The 10,842-nt window shown below is 59.2% G+C and overlaps 1 protein-coding gene across 1 annotated transcript in view; it reads left to right on the top strand.

Annotated features, from left to right (window-relative positions):
* The window catches only part of LTO1 (LTO1 maturation factor of ABCE1), a 179,746-nt gene that overhangs the window by 143,686 nt on the left and 25,218 nt on the right, over positions 1 to 10,842 (top strand). The gene's annotated exons all lie outside the window — the stretch shown is intronic.

The raw sequence follows: 10,842 nt of genomic DNA on the forward strand, positions 1-10,842 counted from the left end.
CTACCCGTGAGCGTGCCCCCCCGTCTCGGCTGGGGATCTCTCCGGGACCAGCCGCCCACCACCCCTCTCTCGGGGCGAAGGAGCTGTCCCAGCCGGGACTCAGCGTGCTGTAGGGGACAGGCGTTGACTGAGGGAGCCTGCACTGTGTCCCCAAAGGTGTGTCCACCTGAACCCTGTGGCTGTGACCTCATTCAGAAACAGTCTTTGCACATGTACTTAAGGGAAGGATCTCAAGTGAGAGCCTCCTGGATTATTGGGGGTGGGGGCTAAAGCCAGAAACAAGTGTCCTCCTAATGACCAGGAGCAGGAGATGTGGGGGGGTGGGGAAGGAAGCGGAGACAGCACAGAGGCTGGAGGGGGCGGCCACCAGCCCAGGGACATCTGGAGCCCCAACAGCTGGAGGAGCAGGAAGGACCGTCCCTCAGAAGCCTCTGGAAGCATCAGGCCTCCTCCTTCCTCCCCTGGGAGGTCCAGCCTCCGCAGTAAGACAGAATCGGTTTCTCTGGTTTAAGCCCCGTGAGCGAGCCCCCCCCCCCCCAGGGCAGGAACGCAGGGCCCGCGGGTTCTGACTTGGGATCCCAGCCCGTGCCTGCGGGCCCTGCGGCCTCGGGCAGGAATCCCCTTGCCCTCTTGGTAGGCGTGAGGACTCCAGGCCACACAAAGCCTGGCACATAGTAGGTGCCCAGGAAACGCCCACTAGTGCTCTCACAGACGCTGATGTCAGTGGGCTGGGCCACTGCGAGTTAAAGAGCACCGAATGCCACGTCCCTACCCCTCGGGATCGTCCCACGTGAGCTGGTGGGAGGCACGGTGGTCCTGGGGCCGCTCAGGGGCTGCGTGAGGTGCCTCCGCTGTGCTGCCCCCCCAACCCCACCCGGTTCCAGACTCCATATCGCAGGGGGGAGGGGCGAGGACCCGGAGCTGTGGCCGTGGTTCGCAGGGATGTCACATAAACACATTCTGGGTCATTGGTCCCCAGCATAAGACAGATACCACGAGTCCAGCTGCCTTGTGAGGAGCCTTCTAGAAGGAACCCTTAAAACAAACAAAATCATGGGAATCAGACGCTGATGATGAGAAAGGAAGTTCCGCCCACGAGAGGCCAGGATTTCTACACCGGTGACGTGTCTGCGCCACTGCCTGGCCGGTGTCCGAGGGGCACCCCCCCCATTACTGACACCGTCGGGGACGCGGGCCGGCCCAGCCTGCTGAGCCCTGATAACCAAAGGCATGACAGAAATCGAGTTCATGTCCGCCCCTAGCCAGTGACGGTGGGGACCGAGCCCGGGGCTCTGCTCACGGACGGGGGTACAGCCACCTTCCCGGAGCCGTGGGGTGGCCGTGCCAGGGTCGGGGGCTGGCGTTCCTGTCACAGGACTGCCAGGCACGTAGGGAGGCTGGTGACGAGCTGCGCGCGGTGAGGACGGGCCTGTGCCTGCAGATGTGATGCCTGACGGCCTCCGGGGCCGGGCGTGGGCTCAGAGCACCCGGTCCATCCGCAGCGCTGACTCCTGGCCTCCCGGGTCCTGAGCGTCCTGGACATGTTGAGAACCATCCGGAGGCGCCTGGGGGCTCAGTGGGTTAAGCGTCCGGCGTCGGCTCAGGTCATGATCTCACGGTTTGTGGGTTCGAGCCCCACGTCGGGCTCTGTGCTGACGGCTTGGAGCCTGGAGCTGCTTTGGATTCTGTGTCTCCCTCTCTCTCCGCCCCTCCCCTGCTGCCATACTCTCTCTCTCAAAAATAAATAAAACATTAAAAAAAAAAAAAGTCCGTAGGCAGGGCCCCAGAAACCTTGACGTGAGATACAAGGGTTCACGGGACTGAATTAACACGGGGTGCCGTCGAGGCTTGAACAGGGCCTACGGGCGGGTATTTGTGGGAAATACGAGAAAGGCGGCAGGCGTGTGGATGAAAGGGGACCTGAAGGGGGTTGAAAAGAAGGCGAGGAAGGGGGTAGAGCGGGAGGAGGGGCGTGGGTCGGGAGCCCCTCCAATCTCTACTGCTGAGGACCAGCTGGCGGACTGTCCCTGGGCCTCAGTCTCCTGGTCTGTAGAATGGGGCTGGGGAGCTGCGGCATGCAGCCTGGGTCGGGCCCCTGCACACGCACTGCATCCGAGAGACAGTGGGGAGACGGGTCAGGGGGATGGGCGTCACTGAGACGTCACCCCCGGAATGACAGGAGAGGCTGGCACAACCCAGGTGGGGCCCCAGAGACCGGCTGGCTGCCAGCGTCCGGGCCCAGACCAGCCCGGGACCAGGCTTTGGGAGGAGGTCGCTTCTTGTCACAGCTTAAGCCCGAGAGGTCTGGGTTGGGGCTCCAGTTCCCCCCACCCCAAGTGTGTGGCTTGGAGTCTAGCCCCTGGGGCTCGGCCTGCCCCTGGGGAGCCTCGAGCCTCCCCTTCTCACACGGCCCTCTGCAGAGCCTCGTCCCATTTCCTGGATGGGGAAACCGGGTCAAGTGCTTGTCCCAAGGCCACGGCAGGAGCCTCTGGAAGGAATCTGCAGCCCCCTCCGCCTGTGGTATGTGCGGCCAGAAACCATAGCCGGAACTGAGCCCCGAGCATCTGTCTAAACGCCTCAAAACAGAAATACCTCCGGCCTCCGCCGACCTGCTGGAAAGACAGGGCTGCATCCCGGGGGGCTGCGGTCACCGCTCTCCCGTCCTTCCTCCTTCCTTCTCTGCCCTTCCTTAACCGTGTTTATCAGGCACCGCATGCCGGGCGTGCTGGGCCCCGGGGCAACGGCAGTGGCCGAGACCTCCCATCCCCGCCCCGGAGCCGGCTGGACAGACGCGTGTGTCGTTTACTGTGACAGTTCCCGTTCGGGCTGCAAGGCGCTGGGGCCGAGCTGCCATTTCCAAACCCGTGCGCTGAGACAGCGCCGTGAGAGCTGCTGCTGCGGGGCATGCACAGACACGCACGCACGCTCACGAGCACACACTCACGGGCACGCACCCTCGTCCGCCTGCACGCACTCGGGCTGTGCTCTGAGTCGCGCGCACGCCTAGGAGGGCCCCCTCGCGTGCACACGCACAGACACGCATGCACGCTCACGAGCACACACTCGCGGCCACGCGCCCTCATCCAAATGCACGCACTCGGGCTGTGCTCTGAGTCGCGCGCACGCCTAGGAGGGCCCCCTCGCGTGCACACGCACAGGGGCGCGCGCAGCATCTGGCCCCGAGCGGCTCCGATCATCGGTAACCGAACAGCGCAGGACCCTCTGGCCCGGGAAGCCGGCCCTGGACGTCTTGAGGTGTCTTTCTTCCCAAGAGGGCTGTTCCCTGCGACCTGGGTGCACATTTGCTTCCTAGGTCTCCCTAGGTGGGGAGAGACCAACCTCTCCCGACAAGGCGCTGAATCCCGCTACAGAGTGAGACCCAACTACTGAGCGTGTACAAATCGTTTCCCATTAGACACAAAGAAAGGCATTCCTTGTAACCGAAAGGAAGCTACCGGATGACAAAAGACTGAGTCACCATCTCCTTGCTCGGAGTCGGATGGGGGTGGGGCGGAGAGAGGGTTCCCGAGAGAATGACAAGACTTTGGGGTCATTCTCCAGGGGATGGCTGCCTCGGAAAATATGTCCTCTGCCTGTGACATCAGGCATGCAACATGACTCCCGTTTATCCAGGGCACACGCCCCAGAAGACCCAAAATAGCCAGGCTTCTTCTCCACACCCTACTTGGTGCTGCCGCTGCGGGTGGGCCCGGGGCTTCCAGGCCTTGGTTTCCTGCGCTGGAAAATGGAGCGGATGACAGGGACCCCACGCGCTCATGGCTGTCCCGTTGAGCCTCCCCGGGACCGTGGCTGGGAACCCGAGGTGTGGGTTGCAGACCACGACACAGCGCCTGCCACACGCTGGTACCAGGCTGGGGGGGGGGGGGGGCTTTCCCCTGCCACTTTTTTACTTTGAAAAAGGCCACACCTCCAGAGAAGTTTCCAGAGCGGTGTAAAGAACGCCTCTTCCCCGTTCACCGATGTCACAGCCGTTTCCCCACTGGCGATCTTGCTGCCTCGCACACACACGTTTGTCTTCCTGAACCGTGTGAAAGTTAGTTGCGACCATGACTCCGTGAGAGGTCTCTGGCACGCGGCTCTTAAACGCAAGGACATTCTGGATGTAACCGCAATGTCAGCACCCAACCCAGGACCCTTAACCGCATGGGTGCCTGCTGACTGGTGGCAGTCCGTACCAAAGGTCCCGGAGGGTCCCAGCGGTGCGCTCGACAACTCACTTCCTGGTTACTTCTCAAAAGTTGAGGGAAATTCATATAACATACTGTTAGCCATTTTTAATGGCATTTTAGGTAATCTCTGCACCCAACGTGGAGATCGAACTCACAGCCCTGAGATCAGGAGTCACACGCTCCACCAACTGAGGCTGCCAGGTGCTTCCAGTGACAACCATTTAAAGTGCAGTATTCAGGGACAGGTGGGTGGCTCAGTCAGTTAAGCGTCTGACTCTTAATTTTGGCCCAAGTCACAGTCTCATGGCTCATGAGCTCGAGATCCACATTGGGCTTGATCGTGGACAACACGGAGCCTGCTTGGGATCCTCATTCTCTCTCTCTCAAAATAAATAAATAAACTTAAAAAAAAATAAAGTGTAAAATTCAGGGGCACCTGGCTGGCTAAGCCCCAGGAGCACGTGACTCTTGATCTCAGGGTTGTGAGCTCAAGCCCCACGTGGGGTGTAGAGATTACTTAAAAATAAAATCTTAGGGGTACCTGGGGGTCTCAGTCAGTGAAACGTCCGACTTTGGGTCAGGTCATGATCTCGCTGTTCGTGGGTCTGAACCCCGCGTCGGGCTCTGTGCTGACAGCTCAGAGCCTGGAGCTGCTTCAGATTCTGTGTCTCCCTCTCTCTCTGGCCCTCCCCTGCTCATGCTGTCTCTATCAGAAATAAATAAAACCATTTAAAAATTAAAAATAAATGAAAATTAAAAAATACAATCTTAAAAAATAATAACGAGGGGGTGCCTGGGGGGTTCAGTTGATTAAGCACCCGACGTCGGCTCAGGTCATGATCTCACAGCTCGTGAGTTTGAGCCCTGCATCAGGCTCTCTGATGTCAGCACAGAGTCTGCTTCAGATTCTCTGTCCCCCTCACTCTCTTCCCCTCCCTCGCTCATGTTCACTCTCTCTCTCAAAAATAAATATTTAAAAATTTTTAAAAAATAATGAGTTAAGCATAAAAATCAGCATGGCATTTAATGCCTTCACAGCCGCCAGAAAAGGACACTACTTACCCATCAATCAGTCGGTCAGTCCCCAGGCACCTCCTCCCCAGCCCTCTGGAAAGGCCAGTCTGCTCAAGCAGGTGTTTTAAAATATTTTAAAAAGTGTTTATTTAGTTATCTTGAGAGAGAGAGAGAGAGCAAGCAGGCGAGGGGCAGAGAGAGAGGGAGACACAGAATCCGAAGCAGGTTCCAGGCTCCGAGCTGTCAGCACAGGGCCCGACGCGGGGCTCGAACCCACGAACCGTGAGATCGTGACCTGAGCTGACGTCGGATGCTTCACTGACCGAGCCACCCAGGGTCCCCAGGCAGGTGTCTTTGATAAGAAACCATCAGCATGTGGGGTTTTCTTTTTAAGAAGACTTTATTACCACTCAAATGTCACCCTGGAGTCGGGGGGGGGGCTCCGGGGGGGGCTGTGGCCGTAACAGTGTGTGTTCGGGTCCCTTCTCTGCTGCGCCCCCACTGAATGTCTTTGGGCAAATCTCTCCCCTCTCTGGTGCTTATTTCGTTCGATTGCTGATGTGGGGCTTCTAAGAAATTGTCTCAAAGGTCCTATCCACCCCGAGAATGGATAAAATGACCGGGCCTCTCGCGTCAATGCCCCCTGTAAGCTCAGCCTCCGGGAATATCTGGTTTGCGCCCAGACCTGGGGGGCGGAGGGCCAGGAGCAGAGAAGCGCTGTCCTTGGGGGCGGGGGGTCTCACTCGGCTTCTCCCTCTCGGATCCTGCTCGGGGCTCCTGACCCTTAACCTCCCTCCCTCCAGCCTGCCTTTGTGCCTTGGTGTTTCACCTGCCAAATGGGTCCACAGCTGGCCCCTGGCACTTCCGCAGGGACCCCGTGAGGAAAGGCTTTGCTAAGCAGACCCTCCTCCGGAGGGGAGGTCTTCCATGTGAGCGAGGCAGGCGGACTGGCTCTGGCCCAGGGTGCGAGTGGCCGCCCTCACTCCCCCGGCACCGGCGGGCGTCTCTCTCTCTCTCTCTCTCTCTCTCTCGTGGACGCCTCTGCAAGAGGAATCCGGCATTCCCAAGGTCAGGGGGAAAATAATAAGCGTGTCCGGAAGTGCTCCTGGAAGTGCCCCTGAAATGCAGCGTCCGGCGACTTCTGGAGGAAGGTCGTGCCTGGGCTACTCCCGCCGACCCCACGGCGCCGCAACAGAAGTGTCCACCGTGACCCACGTGGGCGCCCCTGCCCGGATCACCGGGTGCGCCGGCACAGCCCTGCCCCCGGGCTAACACGGGGCGAGGGGAGGCCCGAGGCCTGAGGTCAGAAGGGCTCGGGAAGGGCTGGCAGAGCGCGGCGCACTCGGGCCACCGCGGGAGCCAGGAAGGCTGGAAGGAAGGACGGACAGGATGTGCCAGAAGACAGACAAGTGGGCGACGCCAATGCTTTCATGGCCGCATGGACACCCCGCCTGCTTTCAATGGCCCGCGCGCTCCTCCTCGACCCCTCGCTTCTGCTCAGGCCACCGAGGGGCGCGGCTGCAAACCCCGCAGACACAGCCACCCACTCGACGGAGACGTGTCCCAGGAGGTGACAGATGACAGAGCGATAAGTAAACCAAGAAATACGTGCCGGAGCGGAGCCCGGGCAGCACCCCGGGGTGGGGGCCTTGCTGTCCCGCCGGCCGGGGGGCTGCGGCGTCACGAGTGTTCCCACTCAGTGGCTCTGGGACCGTCCGGTGTCAATCTTGCGAAGCTACGGCTGTCGGAGACGCCACCGTGAGCACAGTTCACGTTTTTTTCCTGCGAGGCTACGTTTTCTTTTCTTTCCCTCTGGGACATTCCCACGTTCTCGCATTTCTTAGACGCGGATGCGCTGACGGGTCCAAACGTTGTCCGGGGNGCGCGGGGGGGGGGGGGGGGGGGGCCGGCCTGCTCTGCCGGACAGAAGCCGCGTGCAGCCCTCAGCTCCACGACCGCTGGTCCTTGGGTAGCTGCCGCGGCTGTGACTGAAACGGCCTCAGACTCACCGAAAGAAGTCCAGAGGACGTGTGTCCTCCTTCAGGTGTGGACCGGGTAGTTTCTCGAATTCCAGGAGAAAGCCGCCACATCCCACCCTCCTCCGGCTTTGTGCGTGGACAGGGTCCTACCTGGGAAGAAAGACCATGCGGCCCGTGAGTCCCCTTCTCAGAGTGGACGCGTGTGACAGGTGTGTCTCGGGGGATTCCGTCCCGCACGGGCTGTGAGAGAAGAGGCCGGAAACAGCCCGAATGTCCGACAGCAGGGGACGGACCACACACTCCACTCAGATCTGCCAGCGGCGAAGGGGCTGTAAAAGAGGCTTAACGGGGGCGCCCGGGGGGCTCAGTCGGTTAAGCGTCCGACTTCGGCTCAGGTCATGATCTCACCGTTCGTGGGTTCGAGCCTTGCGTCGGGCTCTGTGCTGACAGCTCGGAGCCTGGAGCTGCTTTGGATTCTGTGTCTCCCTCTCTCTCTGCCCCTCCCCTGCTCACCCTGTCTCTCACTCTCTCTCAGAAATAAATAAAACATTAAAATTTTTTTTTTTTAAAAAGAAGCTGAACGCCCTGGGAGACACTCACAGTAAGAGGGGGGAAGGAGGAGGTGATTCAAATGCTGGTTTTTTGGAAAGATAAATATATACTTTTTAAAAGTCTGAGGAAGAAATTTACCCGAGCAGAAATAGCTCATGATTCAGCCATGATATTCTAGGTTTCAAACTTATGCCTCTTGGGTTTTTCTGTCTTTTTCAAATTTTCAACCATCAGCAAGTACTACTTTTGCAAAGAGAAGAGCCACACTCCACTTCACTGAGCCCTAGCTTAAAACGCCCCCTAATTTTCAGGCCACCATTCAGTGAATTTTGACCGATGTCGCGATGTCGCTGTTACCACCCCAGTCAAGACAAAGGACGTTCCCGTCATCCCAGAAAGCTTCCTCTGGCCCCTTTCTAGTCAATCCCCACCCCCATGTCCCGCCTCAGGCAACAACTGATTGACTTTTTGTCACCATAGATCAGACTTGTCTTTTCCCAGCGTTGCCATTACATTGTAAAATAAATACTAAATAATAAATAAAATAAACACTAAACGTAGCCAAGGGAACCAGAGGGTAGCTTTTAAATAAACAACAATAGCTGCCCCTTCTATTCTGCACCCACACATGCTGGACGCTCTGTGTATGATATTTATCTCTCCTTCGATAGAGAAATCTTTGCCAGTTTATCATGTGGAGGTGAAAGCATTCCTTTTGCTGTTTTACAAATAAGGAAACCGAGGCTCCAAGAAAGCTTCCCTTTTCCACTCTGATGTGGCCTCCGCCAATTTCTGGGCTGGGGAGGGGGGTGCCTTTGTTAGAATGATGATCCAAGTAAGGGAAAATGGGTCCTGGTGATGCAGAATGCTTTGGGGGGAATGGTGCATGTTCTAGCATCTTCTAACAAAAGTACTGAGCGGTCTCAGGCGTCCCTGAGTTCAGGCCCAGAACCACAGCTTCCCCCAACCCAAGTATTCACCGCCCTTTCTGTCCCAGCTTATGATGGCAGCTTTCCCTTTCTAAGGAAGATTTTTACCACCACCCAGAAGCTTCTGTAATGACAAAGAAGTCAATGGAGAGGCGGGGGCGGGGGATTTGGGAGGGGCACGCGGAGGTACTTATGTACTTAAGAAGGCATGTTTGACATTGTAACGTAAATTTCTACCCATAAAGTGAAAAGAACAACAGCCACTTTCATCACGTAAAGCCTGGAGGTGAAGGGGAACAAGATTTTCTAGGCTGTGGGGACGTGGGTTTAGAAACAATGGAAATCTCTCATTTGCCACCGTTAGGAGCAATGCAGACAAGCTAAGGGCGGCCCCAGATAAAGCGTTTAGGGCAGATGAGAAGACCCCAGTTAAGCTCACAAGCCCAGCTCTTCTGGTCACCTGGGCCTGAGATCCCTGGGACCCTGGGTGTGCTGCCCCGGCGGCCAGCGCGTCTCAGACTCTTGCTCCAAATGCCCCTCCCCGCAGCCCGGGGTAGGTCACCTGGTTCCGTGGCCACCAGAAGATTCCGAATCTTCCCACGAGGGCCTCACCTTCTCGGGGCCCTCTCACCTGGAGCGTTGGCCGCAGCGCCCCCTGCTGGCCAGCATCGCCTTCCCTCGGCCCCTCTTGGCTTCCTCCAACTTCAAAGGCCAAGGGTAGGAAGGGATCCCGCCCCAGGGCGCGCGCCCCTGCTTAGAGGTCACGCCTCCCTCCCAGAGAGGGGCCGTGGCCTGGACTCACAGGCTTCGTGGCCTGGGTTCCAACTCAGGGCCACGCCTCACAGGATGCCTGCCACTTTTCGGAGGCTGATCAAGGAGGCGGGGACCGAATCCGGTGGAGGCTCTTAGAGGGGTTTAAGCCGAGAACACCCCTAACGTGCTTAGGGCAGGGCCTGGGCGTAGGGTGCTGCCGCCTCCACCACCTTCCCGAGCTCGGTGATCACAGCGGCCACGCTGCCCTCTGTGGCCCTGGGAGGGGCAGCCGAGGAGTAGGGGGTGGAGCAGAGGCTGGGATCCCCCCACCGCCCCAGACCGAGTAGGGGTGCACCCCCCCATGCAGCCTCTGCCATGCTCCTCGCCGCCCCGCATTTATCCAAGATCTTTGAAACGAAAGCTGCAGGGAAGGGCAATTAAGTTTCATAGGGGCCGCTGTCGATTTAAAGCCACAGGGGGGAAGTAATTAGATTTAACAGAAGCCGTGGCTTTCTGAACCAAGACACGCAGCGTGGGGGTCCCGGGCTATAAAGCCTTTGAGATGCTGTCTTTTTGTGAAGCCGTCCCCGGTGACATTTTCTGCACGCTGTCATTACGCCCGGCGCTGAGCGCCGACTGAACGTGGCCTTTGCTCATTGAAATTCAGCAGGCCCGGCGCCGCCTTCTCCCCCGTGTCTCCACGCTTCGCCCTCGGCTGGTGCTGAGACAGCGCGCTTTCCCCCAAAACTGGCCTCCTGGGGCCCCACACCCAGGAATGTGGGGGTTTGGAGAGGAAACGAGGAGGAACGGGCGGAACGGTCCCCCGGAGCACTCTCTCTTTCCCGCCATGGCTTCTCCGGACGCACAGCGTCTGCGGTTTGCAGGAACCACCTAACCAAGGGGCCCCGGTTTCCCCTCCTGGCGCCCGCCCCCATCGCAGCAGCGCCCCTCACCGCCCTTCCACTCCCCCCCTTCCTTCNGCATCTGGAGATATGACGGCTGGGACCGTCGCGGGAGGGAGCGGAGCGCAGGCTTTTAAGGGGAGAGCGCTCCAAGCCGCGGCGACGCTTCTCCAGACCCTCCTCACGGGGCGCCTGCTCCCCGCTCCTGCTGACGCCCCGACTCCGGGCATTCCCTGGGGGAGCCCGCGGCCTGGGGGCGGGGCCGGCTGTCTCATTTATTGCTTTATAAAACCAAACTGGCCCTGNTGGGGCAGGAGGCGGGGTGTGAGCGGGTGTGTGCGGGGGGCGGAGGGCTGATGCAATCCTGATAAGAAATGCACGGGAATCGCGGGCACCCACCCGCCGGGAGGGTAAGACGCGCTATATAAGGTCGCTGGCCTCCAGCCACCCGCGCCGTCGAAGCAGGAGCGCTGAGCGCCCAGGCGCCCCGAGCGCGCGGTTGCTGAAGGGACGCACCCCGCCT

Source organism: Crocuta crocuta, unplaced genomic scaffold, assembly GCF_008692635.1.
Source record: "Crocuta crocuta isolate KB4526 unplaced genomic scaffold, BGI_CrCroc_1.0 scaffold636, whole genome shotgun sequence".
NCBI classification, from domain to species: domain Eukaryota; kingdom Metazoa; phylum Chordata; class Mammalia; order Carnivora; family Hyaenidae; genus Crocuta; species Crocuta crocuta.